The 19,441-nt window shown below is 31.0% G+C and overlaps 1 protein-coding gene across 1 annotated transcript in view; it reads left to right on the forward strand.

Annotated features, from left to right (window-relative positions):
* The first annotated feature begins 3,060 nt into the window (after positions 1–3,060).
* Positions 3,061–19,441, forward strand: part of LOC125067301 (C3 and PZP-like alpha-2-macroglobulin domain-containing protein 8) — a 229,109-nt gene continuing 212,728 nt past the window's right edge. The window contains exon 1 of the mRNA XM_047675818.1: positions 3,061–3,253. The gene's annotated coding sequence lies outside the window, so the exon portion shown is untranslated. The remainder of the gene's footprint in view (positions 3,254–19,441) is intronic.

The following is a 19,441-nucleotide window of genomic DNA, read 5'->3' on the forward strand; positions in this document are numbered from 1 at the left end:
GCCAATAGACAATGGCGCTGTTAGAAATATTAACCATTCTTTACATCGCCAATGCGCCACCGACCTTGGAAATTAATACGTTATGTCTCTTGTGCCTGTAGTTACACTGGCTCACTCACCCTTTCAAACCGGAACACAACAATACTGAGTAATGTCGGCGGTTAATATCAATAAGTAAAAAAATGTAGCTATGGATATCGTATTAATATTATTATAGATATAAATTATTGTATTTTTTTCTAGATTTTTGTGTTTTAATAATTCTCAAATGAATACTGATTATAGTACTTAATACTAAGAAACTGCCATATTTTCTTCGGAACAATGTTCTTTGACGCGCCTTACAGTAGGGTGTACTACCAGAAATCGTCATGCAAATGTAAAAAAAAAAACGTTATGCCCCCAATCATCCTTTCCTCTCTTTTTCTTTTTTTCTGTCCCTTTCATTTATTTCATTTTTTTTTAATTAACACGGTTTTTAAAATAACAATTGTTATTTAATTATTCTCAAACGTTAGTAAATTATTTCATTGTATCTATTATTATTTAATCTTTAATATTATAAATGTGAAAGTAAGTATGTCTGTCTGTCTGTCTGTCGCCCTTTCACTACGAAACCGATGAACAGAATTTGATGAAATTTGGTATGAGGCAAACTTGAACTCCAAGGAACGATAGGCTACATAGGCTTTTTTGCCAACACATGACAACCAACCCCTTAAAACGCGAGCGAAGCCTCGGGCAACAACTAGTACAATATAAACAGCGAAAGCAATTTCGTTCCAACCAGGCGTCCCGCGACACCTCTTGTTTTTTTATATATATATATCAGCGGACGGGCAAAGGAGCCACTTGATGGTAAGTAGTCACAACAGCCCATAGACTTTACTTTTCCTTATTGCGCCAATGCACCGCTAACATTGGGAGCTATGATGTCATCTCCTATGTACCCGGTATTGTTGTTTGGCAGTACAACATATGATGGGTGGTACCTACCAAGACGGTTAAGCATAAAGTAGACGATTAATTGTTTACCATGAACAATAAATGTATGTCTTATATAATATAATTGTAAATTTAAATATTCATTTGTCATAATTGATTTTCGAATCAAATGAAGAAGTACTTGATTGTTAAATTCAAAAGCATTTCAATCCCTTGAAAATATTTATAACTTTTAGCGTTTATAATTACACTGGCTCGGTTACATTTTGAACTGGAACTGATAATATGACGTGTCGATGTTTGGTAGTTGAATGAGTGATGAGTATTTAGTAAAATCAAAACTTCTTTTACTCAAAAAGGCTCTTCAAACATTTTTGAATCATCAATATTATATTAAAAAAAAAAAAAAAACTTTATTCAAGTAGGCTTTTACAAGTACTTTTGTTGTTAATCGTGATTTTTTCAAACTATATTAAGTAAACACTGGTTCGAAATTCTATCGAGAAGAATTTTAAATATTTAAAATACAAAGTTATGTTATTTAATTACAATTGTATATGTATATAATATATTCTGTCTGGAAATTAAGAAGTATTAGCTTACTCTTGTATTGAACAATATATAATTTGTATAAATGTAAAGCTACCAACAGTTTCGAATGAAGATTATATTGAAAATAAACAAGAACAAGAAATACAATTGACATAATATATCTCGCATATACATTAACAAAAACTTTACTTCATATTTAGTAGTTATGTGATAAGTCACGATCGAGTTCTCTCGGCGTTATATTCGAGAAATAAAGATAATATTTCTTTACTACACGTAATTGGTACAATTACGTACGTAGACTGTTGCTGTTGATTAATGTTACAATCATATATAAAACAGATCGTTAATCTATACGGAACTTAATCCACTATTAAAAGTATTATACGGTAATTAAACCATGCCGCTTCAGCTGAGATGTTCCAGCGGATAGAACAGGCGAATCTAAACTAAAGCGTGTAACACATTTGAATGTTCATATCCTTCATTTGTTTTGCTTTGAAGAAAATATAAATAGAGAGATATTACATGTTATTACTACTTACTTTACATGTGATATATATTTAATTCCTGTTTCGTGCGAGAAAGTTTGGAAAGTTTTTTTTTGTATTAATCGTTTGAAGTATTTTTGAATACTAGAATATAATAAAGTTATAATTAAGTATGTGTGAGTAAATTTAATTTTCTTCAAGAAACACTAACGCTAATTTGTTAATTAAAATCTTCGCAATTACATTAGAATTTACTGTTTAAATAAATAATGCAGTTTTAATCACATAAACTATACTTGATGTGCAACTATAAATGCATTCCACGCATGCAAATTTAAAAGAAACAATTAATACTGCTAACATTTTTGCTTACAATTTTTAACGATCGTTATAAATGTAAGTAAAAATCAGCTTATCTGATTCAAAGGAGTCAATTAGCAAAATAAAACCTAATATATTTCAATGATTTGAAGAAACTTAACCTTCTTTATATATCCATCCTGCTTTTACTAGATACAATAAGTATCTTGCTATCTCTCTTCGGCACAGGCACGCAATTGCCCAACTTGGACTGTTATCTCCTTCCTATGTATTTATAATGCTACGAACGGTATTATGCTCTACATTTACTATTCCCCTTATAGTTTGTAAGTAGAGAATAATTATAAGATTATTATTTATTAATTTGAATATTTATGTATTATAAAGTAGGGCTTTGATTCGAAAATATTCAAATTTGTGATTATAGTTTTACTGTTTTACATTTCAAAAACTTATGTATATAAACATATATTTATATACTAAGTTATGTCAGTTGTATTGGCGTACCTTACCGTACATTTAATAAAAACAATTAAATATTTAAAAAATATTCTGGTAGATATTCTTCTTATAATTCAACTAAAAGTTATTTCATTTTAAGAAATTGTATTTCTTGATTAATATTTATAACTATTTTTTATAATTAATAATAAAAGAGAGCATACTCCAATCCACGCAGCCTCGCTTCGATTGGCCGCGGATCCCCGCGTAGCTCGTAGCAACGTGAGGCTGTCGTACCGTAGACCGGCTACAGAGCGGACGTCTACGCCGGAGTCAATTCAGGGACCTTGACACGATTTAGCCCCGCCTGATACGTATTAGCATTCGCGAATTATCAATTCGATTGAAATGATAATTATCAGAAGGATTATTAATAAGACGATAATTTAAATTGTAGTGATTGTTCAGTGTTTTTGGACGTTGATTAACACGTGGTTCAAAAGGTAAGTTTATATCAATATTTATTTTTGTTCTCGCATAAGACATTGATTATACAATACCAAGAATTATAATACGTCATTTTTATTAATTTTAATTTATCAATGTCTTTTTTTTAATTTCTATTAAACTGTACGATTATTATTTTTCTTTAAATAATGTTTTAAAATCAAGAGTTTTTATTTTAAGCACTTTAATGAGTCTATAAGTATTTATTGGGAAAGTGGTTAAGTATTTATATTTAGCATAAAACTAGTTTTAATATTCTGATAAATATGATCGTTTAGTATTTTAATTTAAAAAAAAATACACACATATATTTAGGTAGATTTCCGACTATCTTACACTATTAAAGTGAGTTTCCTTTTAAGCTTTGTTTAAAAATTAAAACAAAGACTAAAATGTGAGGTCAAAAGAATCGAGGAAGCGATGAAATTTAAAAATTCATTCTACGAATGTTTCTTGGAAAGAAAAAGGTCAACACAATATTTATTCTATATTATAAGGTTGCTTTTCAGCTTAACTTTCTAGAAATTTCATTACAACATTATTCATTACTAAAACAAGGGTGTTTATTCAATTTGTTTACCGAAAAGAAAATCAAATTAGCTGATGAAGATGGCGGAAAAATTCTTAGATTTTATAATTATGGATTATAATAGAATTATATATTTTTGACTTTTTATATGTATTACTAACTGTGCACAATATAATAAATTATAATTATACTGCAATTTAAAGCACAGAAGGAAATTGTACAAACAAAGAGATATCAAATACTTATATAGAATAAAAACACTTTACTTGCGATAAGCCAGAATCAATAATCCGGATGAAAATTTAAATAAAATAAATACATAAATATATAAACTATTTTTATATATTTTTAAATTAGAGTCCTTTGGAATTAAATATCCAATATTATACCATTAAACACATTCTAAGATATTGTTATTGTTAATATATCATACAATAATATAGTAAGTACGTACATCGGTCACTGGTGAGATTTGATCCATTCCTTATAATTCCTATGCGATGATGAATGAGAGGTCTAATATATTATTATGTCTTCAATGGGTCTAATTACATAAGTATGGAAGTGTGCGTACATAGTAATACTAATTGTCATAGTAAATGTATATGTATCTATAACTACTAGATTCAGTATCACACTCAAAAAATTTAATTGTTCGCGATTTTATGAATGTACGTCATATTTTTTAAATCGTTACATAATAACACGACGTTATTTTTAATTAAAGTACAAAATGAGAGATCTCATTTTAACTCCAGTTTTTTTTATAATACAGCCAAGATACGTAAGCTGAGTCAGGGTCAAGGTGAAATATGTTTGCACGAAAAGTACATTTTATGAATACGAGTTTTCAAGTAAGCTTTTTGTATCATTCTTTACATTTATAATTGGGATTATGTCAATTACTCTATCGGTCTAGTGATCTCGTAGCGCTGCAGATCTATTAGTTTCGAACTTCGAATCTCGAGTAGAGCACAAAATAGAGTATTTTGTCAAATTATCTGTAGCACACCCCAAGCTAACAAGTTGGTAGAGTTACATATATGTCCCTCGGAAATAGTGTGTAAGTGGTGTCGTTGGTCTTGCGCCTGACTTATTGTTGGTCGTGACGGTTTATCGTCCCATCAGGCTATTAGGGTGGATGAATGGAATGTGTGAGCACTTAACTTGTAAAAATGACTAACTGTCTGTCTGTCTTTGAGAAGTGAAGACATTTTATCACTGCTAATTAATCTATACTACAATTAAATATTCAAAAGTAGCTCTGTATGACTGCCTATTGCTCTTACACGTCCAAGCTACTAAATCGTATTTGATGAAATTTGGCACAAAGGAAACTTGTGCTCCAAGTGTATTAAATGAAATAATACTAGAGTTCTCTTTTGTTGAACCTGTATTTGTTCTTTTTGCCACATCCTACGCGCTTGGAGTGGTGGAGTAGGCTCCTAATCTCTCGGAAGATGAGGTGTTGTCCAATAAGTGAGATATATACATTTAACAAATATAAATCATTCAACAAACAATTCTTAATTCAAATAAAAGACTACAAAATACTTGACTTTCAGTTTATTTCTTTAAATACGACGTTACAAAAGTCAATTCATTTTTGCAATAGCGTGTTTTCATAATATCTGCTTATTCTGTCATTGTAAATTGGATCGTCTTACGTAATAAGCACAAGTCGTGCGATCATTTTTCGAGAAAAACACAATAAAATATACGAGTCATATCTCGAAGGGATAGGAATTGTTTTTATACATTTCCAAGTTCTTTTTCCATCCAAGCTGTCGGTTCTTGTAACGTATAAAGAGCCTCAATAAGGAAAAATATAACCTTACGCCCGTTTGCTTAATATCCTTGTATTTTTTTAATGTATAAATGTCTCTTGTAAATATTAGAGAATTGTGTTGGTCTTGTGGGAAAAGATTTACCGATTATAAGTGAGGGTTGTGGGTTGAAATCCAAGCAAAAACCAGCGAATTGTTTGTTTTTTTTAGGGTGGTGTAAAATTTCAAGGTTTTTATGTTTTTGAAATTTTTAATACGACTTGGGAACCTTCAAGAAAAGAGCGTACTCCTTTCTTAAAAGCCGGCAACGCATCTGCAAGCCCCCCGGTGTTGCAGCTGGCCATGGGCGGTGGTAGTCACTTTCTATCAGGTGAGCCTGCTGCTCGTTTGCCACCTATAACATAAAAATAAAAAGAAAATAAAAAAATTGCAAGAGGTGTGAAGTTTTCTGCCCAACAGTGGGATATTTATGGGTGGCAACTTTTAGTACTCTATATTTTTTACCGATTGCTTATGCGATCTCTTCGTAGAAAAATCTTATTATAATTAAACGGTCATTAATAAGTGAACTCTATTATATTAACAAAATTTTACATTTATAACACAGCACAAAAGAAAAAAATATATATGAATATTATACGTAATTAATTAGATAATATTCTCCCAAAATGGCTGCGTTAACGAAGCATTGTTTTAGAATTTCTGCGGTAAGTTTGAAGTCACGGCTTAAAACCAGACTTACGGTCACCGGAAAAACTTTTTAACTTTTGTTTCGTACATTTATACAAAGCAGAAAAAGTAGATAAAGTTAAAAATATTTTGTTTTTGAAAATAAGTTACATCATTATCTGCAACCTTCGAGACTTGTATTTAATACAGGTAGTCTGTCTATCAATCAAACTTGCAATATAACGTAGTTTTATTCCATAAACGGAAGCTGGGATTTTAGAAAACAACTTATAGAAATCTGGCTGTATATTACAGTGACAATTTTATAAGCGAAGATTTATTTTGAAAGTTTAAAAATATAAATGTAACTAAATATAATTATCAATTTACATTTCAAATTTTATACAAAGTCCGCAACAGAGGAACAACAACCACACACGGAGCAAATAAAAACGTAGAAACGCCAGCTGCTTACAAAACGGCACTCAAAAAGAACAATAGCACTTAATTAATTTTCCTTAAGGGCAGCATAAAAGAGGATAAAAAATAGACAATATACCGAACAAACACGAACGGAAAAGCGGATTTTAACCGCCACTAAATTATTTCCTTCAAGTGCCTTGGAAAAAGACCTTTTCATCTTTGAATTTATGTCCCTTAGGAAGCAAATTCGTTTGACGCGTTTTTTATGTAAGTATAAAAGTCAAGAATGCCAAAGAGGATACGATAGACATTGATAAGATGTGAAACCCTAAAGAAGCTTTAAGAGTTACGGCCACACAAACGGTATCAAGCGAGATAATTGTAACGTAGAGGGTTCAGAATTACTTGGTTGCATAGATATGGCAACAATCGGTGGCGGTATCTTAATGATGGCTTCCGCTATCTTTGTACCATCAGTAATTCTTTGTATTTATTTAAGTAGTTTCTTTTTACTTTACTTATTAGTGCTTTAATCGCCATCACGCTTGTTTAGTAGTCTTAACATATACATATCGATTATGTTTTTTTAATTGAACAATATTACAGATACAGATAGATTCATAATACAGAAATGGATTTGTTTATTATTTTATAACAATTAGATTGTATACCCAAATAGGGTATTGTGCAAAAGGTACAGGTAAAGGTACTATACAATTAGTGAGTTTATGTTGGATAGCACACCTTGGGAATGAAACGATCGCCTCCTGGCTGTTTCTATTAATATATAATTATGTGTATAATTAATTTGACAAAAAAAGACCCGCTGAGTTTCTTTCGCCGGTTCTTCTCAGGTCAGAGTGTTCCTTTTTCCGAACCGGTGGTAGTGTTTAATTTGACCATCAATAAGTAAGTGTAATGCTTCTATATTGAATAAAGGAATTTGAGTTTGAGTTTGGTAGCTTGACTTTATTTGGGTAAGTGAATCCATCTGAATATGAATATAAAAATACTATTACATTTATATTTGAAGATAGTCTCATCGCCACAGATACTAAAATAATTATCGCTAAGAATTCATAGTCTTATGTGACACGGTCTACTGCTGCACTAGTATTTTCTACATCTGAAAAAAACTTCCGATACAAATAAGGTTTTTTCACGATGTTTGCCAAGCCGATCGCGAGATGAATTGTAAACACGAATTTGCCACTTCGAAATTGAGTGGCACTTGCCCTAATTCGAAAATTCGACCTTTGTTTATTGTCACTATTTTTATAACGATTTTTTTATAGGTGATAGTTATAAGATTTGTCTGGTCCTGGGGTCAAGCCCCGTTTTGGACCATTAAATAGATATAAGTTTTTGGGGACACAAATGTTCTAAACTTGAGCTCTTTTCTGTTGTGGCGTATTCGGCACTAAATTATAAGATCGATGAAATATATGCACAGAGCGTGCACATTTTTGCACAAACTGTTGCAGCAAAATATGTCCTTCACAATTCCTAGGCTGAAATCAGGCACGAAGACAAAAGAAACCTTAGGAGCAAATGAGCATTAATCACAATGGAACGTATGATAATGAATATTAAAATCTGTTTTTATATAAAGGCTTAGTCAGTTACGACTATTTCATTACCGTTTGATCGACATCTTAAAACACACATGGCACAAAGTTATTTTAAAAAATGATCACTAAAATGTGTTACGGATAGGAAACAAATCGAAGTTTTCGATCTTGATAGCGTTCGCAGTGTAACAAATGGTTCAAGTTACGCCAAGATTGCGACAGGATTTCATTTTGAGCAACTTTAAACAGTGAAATGTTTGGATCGTTAGTAGTAAAATAGTCTAGTTATCTTGGCTATGGAGTACGAGAAGAGGAGTTTCAACTCTATTACACTACGCTGTTTCAGTGTGAGCTGGACACAATGCGCAGAATTTCATCGAGTACAAATAGGTTTCCATACGACTTTTTTGATGAAACGCGTGAATAATCGGTACTATGTGCTCGAGATTGAGCCCGGAATTATCTGGTACGCTTCACGTCCCCAGGTACTGTGCCATCTTGGTTTTTTCTTATTAACATAATGTCTATTAAAAACTTAATCAAAGTGTTAAATTTATAAATTTTATTCAGAGATCGTATATATAAGGTAAAGCGTAAGACAAGGTAATGTAGACGGATCAGGACAGTCGCGATAGAAATACCATTACATGCATTCTGTAACGAAGAAAGTCTAGAAGAAGTAGCGGCAAATCAGGCAGACTTGTCGGAATGACCATGACATACCTATTCAGACTATGAAGCCTAAAAAGCAGAAAAATATTAAGTCCTTTACAATGGTTTAGTTGGCGGTACGGCTTAGTGCGAGCCCCTTTGGGTAGATACTTAGTACTGTTGTATTCCGGTGTGATGGTCGAGTGAGCCAGAGTAACAGACACAGGGGATACAAAATCTCAACTACTATAATTAGTGGCGTTGGGGGCTATAAGGAATGCTTAAAAATTCATACGGACTTTGTCTATGGGCAGCGGTGACCATAGACAAAGTCTACACATGTTATAAAAAAATCCTTATATTTCGGATTTAAAAATAAATTCATTTAAATTGTACTCGATCAATATATTTTACGTCCAGCGAAGTGAATGGTTTTTATTTGTTTTGAAAACTAATTTATACATAAAATGTTATTCAAATCCTATAACCGTTACGCAGTTCAGTATTCATGAGTATTTATATTTAGGTTTAAAAATACAGTTCCAAATACCTAAATCAATTTACAATCTATAAGCCTTTAGAATCTCTCGCCGGTATATTTGAGTCAATTTTTAAATGAATATAAAACTACCGGTTCAAAAATAACCTCCATATTATCATAAACCGCATACACATAAAATTAACGAATACCTCCGTTTTTAATATTCTTATAATCTATACATATAATAAAATTGGAGTGTCTGTTTGTAATATAAAAATAACTCATTTTTACTAAATGCATATGTAATAATAAAATAACATTATTTACAATTTTGTCTGTCTGTCTGTTTGTTCCGGCTAATCTCTGGAACGGCTGAACCGATTTCGACGGGAGTTTCACTGGCAGATAGCGGATGTAATAAGGAGTAACTTAGGCTACTTTTATTTTAGAATTATGTATAGAATAAAAATAAAATCACGCTACAATATTCAAATAACTTAAATTCGAACAACGCGCACGAAGTCGCAGGCACAGCTAGTATTGTATAAATTAATATGCCTCATTTATTAAAGGACATAAGATTTGACATAAGATTAATATTGTTTGACGTTTCGGGAATTCGATGATTTCTTTAATCGTACAGAAATCGTCTCGATATGAGATAGCTATCGAATAAATATCATAATTATAATACTTAGTAATAATAATATTATATTACGTATGACTTATTAAGTATTAGATTTCATTAATTGTAAATCTTTATATTTTATTAATAACCTTTATTAAAGTTTTATTTAAAAAAACAGCTTATATATTTGCAAAATACAACCATTTAACCTACAAAATAATTTAATCGTACTCTCGAATTTCCGCTGATTGAAATTACTCATCGGTATTAAAACGAAAATCAAAATGTTACTTCATTTTTTATTATAACAAAAATATAGTACATGAAATGTTTTCATTGAACAAAACATAGTCGACATACCGCAATTATGCGAATTCGATTTAAAATATTTTTGACAGCTTGTTATTTGATAATAGCAGTTTACATTACTTGATTGTTGGGGTTTTGTGCAAGTTCGTCTGGGTAGATACCACCCACACACCAGATATTCTACCACCAAACCATAATATTGTTGTGTTGTGCACATGAGACATCTTAGTTCTCAAGGTTGGTGGTGTATTAAGCGACGTAAGGAACGGGACGGAAAGGACGGTTAATATTCTATGGGTTGTAGTGACGGCCCATCAATCAGGCCCATTTCTCCTTTCACTTATCTATGGCATCAAAAAAATATGAAAACTTTGTAGAATTAATTGTTGTCTATTACATTTCTGCATCATTCAATGATGCAGAAATGTAATAGACAACAACCAATACGTATACTTGAGTATGTATGTATACTCAATAAAATACTACTGATAATATTATGAAGTCAATTATTGTATAGAATGTAGAAAAAGTTTGTTATACTCCAAGTAAAGCTGGCTTATCAATTATCTATAAACTTTTGATTGAAGAAAGATATAAAATATGACTCAACGATTTTTTTTTAATAATAGACAACATCACATACATTACTCGTATCCCAATATAAGTAGCTAAAACACAAATGTTATGGAAAATCAGAAGTAACGACGGTAACACATTCATTCGGGTTCGAAGCGCGATAAAAAGTGTTTAAGACGTTTTGGTCTTCCCTGTGTGTTTCACCTTTAAATATATCACCTACTGATATTGCAAAAAGTATGAGTTACTCCTCACATGTATTTGTCATATATTCCTGGATCTATTATATTATGTCTGCAATTATATAAGATTTTTTACATTTTCCTCCTTCTCCATTAAAGTATGCTTATATTTAAATATTCACCGTGAACATTACGAAGTTTAAAGCATCTAAAATTTAATTTGATGAAAATATATTAAAATTAAATAATTTATATTTAATTATAGTGTGTATAAATAAAACTTTATACACATTTAACGCGTATATTATATTAAAAGTAAAAATATTTTTTTTTTATATAAAACCATTGAAAATTCTTACTTACGTCAAACTTCATCATCGTCGGATATTCGTATATATTAATTTTATTCATCACCTAATCCGAAGCGATTTACCAAACTAAGACACTAAGACGAAATATTTAAAAACATTTTATAAAAAACCTCAAATCAATTAAATAAAATATTCATCAAAGTATAAACAGGTATGATATCGGTATACATCTTTGTGTGTTCATTGATCTAATAGCCCGTATTTTATTATTCGTCACGAACTCTCGTATTTTGTACCACATCTCGGTTCGTGTCTCGCGAACAATGGTACTAGATAGCTAACAATTACTACGTTTCCGTATACGGACCCTAATCTGGTTCATCATTTGTACAGTATTATTCTATCGCCGTAACATAACCGTCGAATTTGCTCGGATCAGACGTTTCAGTTGCTTTTGTTTGTAGACAAAGTATGGAGCCGGAGAAATGGCAGCGTCCTAATGAGTTTCCTGCCGCTTCTTTTCAAAGCGATGTTCTCAGATTCAGAGGGTATTAAGGGTATTATCCTTGTATTAAATGTATTCAATAATGGTGGATATGATCTTGAAGACGAGACAGGATATTACGACAGGGTATTAAGGTTTTAATGACATAATGATTATGAGATAATATAACTTGAGTCAGTAAAATGTTTTACTTATTCGTGATAGTAAACTTAAAAACTAAACTTTATTTAAATAATAATTGTTACATTTTAATCCAGGTTATTTTTTTAATAAGATATTAAATATGAGAGACAAAGATAAGCCTAATGAAAGGTATTAAGCTGGCAACTCGAAAGGCATATTTATAAAATATTCACGCCAAAGCAATTTATTCCGTTTCAATATTTAATTCCAAGCGCAAACAAAGAGACCCATCAAAAGATTAGGAAAAGAAAAACGAGAGAATATTTCAATTTACTACAATTATGAGAATCCATGACCTCATCAAAAATTTAATGATTTTTCATAGATTTTTTTTTTTGTTGAACAGTAATGTGTACACTTTACATATTAATATTCTACATGATGACAAATTGAAAGGAAAAATAGTTGTTAGTATATTCTAAATTTAAATTAATATTCAAATTTGGAATTTATTGTTATAAATTCTAAAAGTCTCGATAGCAATCGAACATCGAAATCGAACTATTGAACAATAGTTGCATTTTGATGGTGCTTATATTTATTTAATTTATTAAAAAAGAATAATCTATGGACCAAAATATGTGCCAGCATTATCATTAGTTTAGAAATGAACACAACAGTTTAATCAAGCAAGTATCGCGAACACTGCTTGGTCAGCTGCCTAAGAAGATAAGCAAGATAGTGATGAGAAAGACTGATCCAAGAAATAGTTATAAAAACTCACAGCAACTTTCAGCGGCTTACAGAGATAAGAAGCAACCTGAAATGATACCTAGAGGGTCGTTAGTGGATACTACAATTAGTATGAAGTTACAGGTTAGTGGGTCGCCTCGTGCCTTTGACTACTTTTGGATAATCTGGCTTTGTCTTTACTTTATGCCTCTTACATTAAATGGTATTTAAAATTGGTTCGTATATTTTCTAATTTCTCAAAATTATCTGATATCATATAAGTAAATGTATTTCATCTATCGTTTTAAACTATTGGGCCAGGTGTGCCTGCAATTAAAAGTGTTCCTATTAAACATGCTTTTAGCTGTTGACAATCATAAAAATTTCCATCAAAAAGGTTTTTTGGAAAAATTATTTGCAGATTAAGGCAAAATCAGTTCCAATAATATGAATAAAATTTTTGAGGACTACAATAGAATATTTTTGAGGAATAAATCTATAACGAAAGAATTCTCTTCGTAGAATAGAAGGCCCTTCGATATCTGAAATACTCATACAAAAATCTATATTCATTCCAATATTAATTTATAGAAACAAAAGCACTTCTTTCTGTCTTCCGTTAATTAATTCTATATAAATATTTCAAGTAGTAATAACAAGTCTTGTTAACCTTAAAGCATTGCTCTTAGCATGTTAAGGGGCACAATATTTTTGATACAGATTGATCACCGTTAAGGGTTCAGAAGTATCTCTTGCACAATATTGCGGCTTAATTATTCTAATGCTTCGCATTTGAAGTGTCTAATTAGTACTGCTTTTGTTAATTCTCATTTTAAATCGCGAGTTCAAGTTTTAATATGTTTATTGACAAGACAAGTTTTTCTAGATAAATTATCTTATGTCACTCTTTGAACCTCTAACTTTCTTTATAAATATCCATCAACGTGCATTGGAGCAGCGTGGTTCAATAAAATCTACTAACTTTGACTTTAGTTTACTAAAATGAAAGTCCACATAAAAACAAGGTGGATTTAAAAAAAAATATATATTAATTGTAAGACACGAATAAAATTATACTCACAATTAAAATACAATATTCCAATTTCTTAAACGCTGAATAAATAATTTTGTCGTTAATCTGAATGGTCATTTCCCTTGCCCAATAAGTATTTAAATCAAAGAAAAATTTGTTTATCTGACTTCGTCCAGCGTTGAAGTAAGGAAAAACATATTTATTATAAAGTAGGATCTGTGACTTCTAAAAAATCACTGTTTCCTTAACTTTATGATTCTTGAATATTTCTAGCGGTGACTATGTTTGTATGTAAATTACAGTTTTTTACAATATTCTTCGTTTAGTTGAGTAATTAAATGTTACAACTTTGTTAAAACAAGCTTTTTTTTAAATAATTAATATGCATCAAGCCCTATTTAAAACCCTTAAAATAATAAGTCATATTCACGGTCGTATCAAGTGGGTTGTTCCTTTCATGTAATGTTATTCAACCTGTCAGGCGCTAATTAGATTCTTTATATGATAACGTGTCTCGCAAACAACCACAAGCCAGCTTAGGAAGATCTTTCTCATAATATGTCCAAGTATTTGATGCTTACAAATGTTTTAATCCAGATAAGTATTTTTTAAATGTTGTCTATGTTAACCGTTAGCGTTACCGTAAAGTCTTAGCACATTTAATTTTTTATTTCATAAATATTATATAGGTATCTCGTTAGACCATACTATGACTGATAACGTTTTCGAATCCATATTCTTCTGAATGCCGCTTGCTTTAGAAACATACCTGAAATCCTGGGTTCAAATGATGATTTAAAGAGACCACACCTTTGTTTACGCACACACTTTAGCACTTACAATTTATGCGTCATTGATATATTTTTAAAAATAAGAAGAAGTTCGTAAAATACTTAAAAAGTGTTCATTTTCTCTTGTTTACTAAGGTTTTTTAATTATTATTTTTTTTAATTTTATTAACACCACAGAAAAACAATTATTTGTAACAATTATTTTGTATACGAATGATATGATACTTTTTTTTTATATTATTAAATTATTTATTTTTAAGCCGTGCACGCTTACTATAAGAAGACCCATATAATCCACGATCAAATACCTATTATAGACGTTAATTATCTAACCCTGAAATTACCATTTTACATTTAAATAAATATTTATTAAGTAAAAAAGGTTCGGAACCAGCCAGAGCGTAACACGTGAACAGTCCCATCGGATTTAATTTAACGGTTAGGGGTCAGGTTATATCGGTCAGGTCATGCAAAATGACCCTTCCGCTTGCCTTGATTAACGCGTCCTTTGTATCATACATTTTAATAGATATTAATACTCGTGTTGGTTATTATTATGGATTAATTGGCACGGAAAACCAAGTGGGGTTTGAAAGTCTTTGATGTGTTTTCTTTGAAATAACATGGGTTATGCAGTCAGAGGAAATCATTCGTGAGTAATTCTTTAAGACGTAAACATGCTTCGGAGATTCATGATAATCTATTGAAACGTGCTTTTGTATATATATTATATAATGTATATATTTAACCTTTTCATATGACTTAAAAAACTGTTTATACTAAAATAAGTTTTACATATATCGTTTCGATGGTTAAATTTGTTGAAATTAAAACGATCGAATATATTTTATGAGAGATTTTTACAAGAACATACTCATCTTTTGGACATAATTATGACAAAAGCAACAAAATTTTGTAGGCGCTAAAATATTTAACGAAATAAAAAATAAAAACGTTTATTAAAATCGGTGACTGGTTTTCACTGACGATAACGATATACAAACAAATAATTACTTCAGGCGTATTGTAAAGTAATTATTAATATAGAAATAAAAACTGAAGCCGATGTTGAAATGAAGCGACTCTTAAAGACCCTAATTGATTGATATTCGATTTGGTTGCAGTATAGATTCGCTAAATTTCAATACTGTATACTGTATATTTTACGTATCGCTATATCGATTTACAACATACGAGTACGAGTGGTTATTACTCGTCAAAAAATAAAACACTTTCGAAATCGCAATGAATATGAAAACGTCGCCATTTTGTTTTCACTTACTAATTGACCGTCGAATAACCTAAATGAAATCTGGCTTTAAAACGTTGGAATTAAAAGGTGTTACTGTAATTTGTTATGTTTAATCCGGCCATACAGCATTGCTAATTGAAATTCGATATCCCAAAGGATTTATTTTTAATTAGACCCGTCCTTTTAACATAGATATTCCGTTGGTAAAATTGATCGATCACATATTTTGTTTAGAGTCATATTTAAATTATACGTTTCGGTTACATTTTGAACGGACACATCTAAGGTTTAATTTTCCGAATTCAAATGGACATGTATCAACGTTTTGAGGCCCCTAGAGTATAAAGGTAGAGCATTATTTCAATCTGGCCTGCCATTTCGATAGCCATACATCAATAATTTCTAAGCCTGTGTTCCGGTTTTAAGGATGAGTGAGCCAACGCTATTACAGGAACAAAGTACAGCATATGGATTATAGGTTGAAATATTGTTGGTGTAAGGAATGGTTTATACTTCTTAAAAAACAAGGGTTTGAGAAGTTGACCGGCTTAAATTTATAAAAAGAATCCCAATGTTATCTATCGTTTGTTCTGATATTTTTGGGTTATCAAACATTCAAGAATTTATAACGCCTAAACGTAATGTTTGTTTTTCATACAAACACCAAGTTAAATCGAATATGAGTAAACTGTTCTTCGTCTCGCACATATGTGATCAAAACCAATTATTCATTTTGGCTTAGTTTACAAATAAGATTACCTTGGCGAATCATTTGATTTTTTTACCATGTGATTATCGAAATTTCATTACCATTATACTCCATGGTAAACTCACTCTAAACAACTATGCATCGTGGTAATATTACAGCGTCAAACGATTGGTTTTTTGTGCGGCCAGCAACTAAATTTGAGGAAAATAATTTCTATATGAGCAAAGAAAATTATAATAAGATAGCGTGGGCCGTCAAAGCCGTCCTTAAATTATTTTGTTAAAATTTTTTTTTTTTCGAAATTCGAATTTAATATTCGAAATCGAATCGAAATATATTTTATACAAAGGTACTTTAAATAATAATGTGTTGCTATAAATATGTAATATGTACCCTTGCCAATTCCGTTCCACTCGTACTCCCAGTTATACTTGGCACGTGATTAGCGTGTACTACGTAATAAAAAAAAAACTTTTCGAATAGAATTTGCTTGTGAGTATATAAATGCGGTTTCTCGACTAGTGAAATAATAAACAACATTTTGTGTCTGTTATGTATGGACGAAAAGTTGCCGTCGCCTGCTGTGGCCTACATTTAAGCCAAATATTGTGGGACAGTGCACGCTAACACGGATGTTTTAGCGGAGAATAAATAGCTTCGGAAAAGATTGTTTCTTTCACGACTTCTTATTATATTGTGAACATTGAACATGTATGCATATTTTTTAATTATATCTTCTTTGGTTTTGCGATGGCAATAACTGCTACATGTTTGATTTTCGGATCGTGGGATCAAATTAATCGTTTTTGTAGTGTAGCGGTATAAGGAACGACTAATGGTATAAAAGTAGATTCAATTTTGATTAATCTAATTAAACTTAACAGGAGGCAGGGAGAGGATTTTTAGTAATTCCTTGCAAACAGGGCGCACATTTACAAATTTTCTTTAAAAAAAAAATGATGATTTGTTTTGGACAGATACCTACCAACTAAACCGAGAAGAGCACAACAAAGGAAGGACAACGGATATGTATTTAGCAAAAATGTTATAGTCTCTACAATCTGTTATGAAGAAATCCCTGGTAGGGGTTTCAGTAGGTAAGAACCCCACAAACTTTCTTGCCTCATACCCGGGTATGTAAAGGGTATCCTTTAGGAAACATAACTTTTAACAATTCCAGAGTAGTGGCCCAGTTGTAGAAAGTTGGCAAAGTCGCTCTGCCGTGCTTCGGATAGCACATGAGTTCGTAATGAAGGTAATGTTTTAAGGCAAATATTTAACTATACGACCATTTTTATTACAGACATTAGAAACAATTAGTTATTTAAAATAAATTTAAAATTTAATGGAATAAAAATATTAAATAATAACATTTTTTATAAGAATCATTTTCTTTAATGGATTTTAGAAAATAGTCATGGATAATAAACTATTTATGCAAATCAAGATAAAGGTAATGCTTAATATAAATATAAATTATTATAATAATATGTTACTTCTAAATAAACAAAGACAAGATTTTCGCAAATTCCAACCATTTCCATTAAACATCAACTCGGACAATTATCAATAATATCAGTTCCCGACAGATCAAAGAGACGTCATAAAAATGTAATTCATTTTTTTTTTATATTCGTAAACGGAGCAATCAATCCGCGAGCGACGGAGTCTAAACAGGCGCAAAGATACGTCAATAGGGTACGGAGAAATTTATCTTTTCTAACGGAAATTGGTGTATGGGCTCGTGACAAGTTGACATTGACTTTTTCATTCGCTCTTAAAAACCTTATTTGTGGAACAGTAAATATACAAAACGAATTCCAAAATCAAATTGAATATCATTTCGTAAAGATAGAATTACGGAATACTTGTATTATGATTTAAATTACTCGATATTGTTTCGTATTAAACACGTATTAACCGTCTGAATTTAATTGGTCGCTTATTCACAGTGTTTATTCACAGGGTTTTATGTGATCATCATCATGTACGAAATTTGACTGCTTTGTCGGTCGGTAGTGGCTTTTTAAGTGTGGAAAATCTTAGTACCGACTGGTCTTCAAGTTGACAGTTTTTACACTTCCTTGTCTTGGAGTTCTGGTCCTGACAGTTTTCCTTCTATCAGATAATGCGAGTGAAGATATACATTAGAGTGCACTTAGTCTTACTCTAATCGTAATAGAATGTGAAAACGTTTTCTGGCTTTGAATTCGTAGATTCAAATGTAAGGAACATAATTCCATATTTGAAAAATTGTTTTGATTGTAATGATAATATTGGTAGTATTAAAAAAAAAACAATGTGGTCGTAATCTCTTATTCAAATCAAAGTATTACAACTAGCTAATGACTTAAAGAATTAAAACGTCGAATTAATGTCATAAAAGATAACATATATTATTTTTTAGAAAACAATCTGGACAAAGATTAAAACTGATAATCTGAGAATAGCACATTCCTCACAACCTGTCAATATTAATCGAAGATCGTATCAAATCTCTGCAAGTGAGTGAGTGTGACTAATGAGTTTTCAAATGATTTATCCGACGTGACATTCAACCTGCTCGAATAGAGTTCCTTAAGTGTTAGAGATTAAGATGTTGTTATATACATTTTTCATCACGAGACTATGCTATAAGATCTGTCTAGTGCTGTGGCACATGTCACTTAGTATGGAATACGTCCGTGATAGACCGATAAATACAAAGTGAACTCACGCAATTTATTTCCTTATTCGGCAGATCCCGGTCATATGCATTAGCATAACTGAAGGTTCGATACAAAAATTCTCATTCTCCAGGGACTAAGCCTAAGCTATAAGAGATAGCGTACAGATACGAAATACTGTTATCACGATAACATAGATAACATATTAATCGAATTTCACGATTATCGGTTTAGTAGTTAAGACGTAATTGCGTAA

Source organism: Vanessa atalanta, chromosome 11 (assembly GCF_905147765.1).
Source record: "Vanessa atalanta chromosome 11, ilVanAtal1.2, whole genome shotgun sequence".
In the NCBI taxonomy this organism is placed as follows: domain Eukaryota; kingdom Metazoa; phylum Arthropoda; class Insecta; order Lepidoptera; family Nymphalidae; genus Vanessa; species Vanessa atalanta.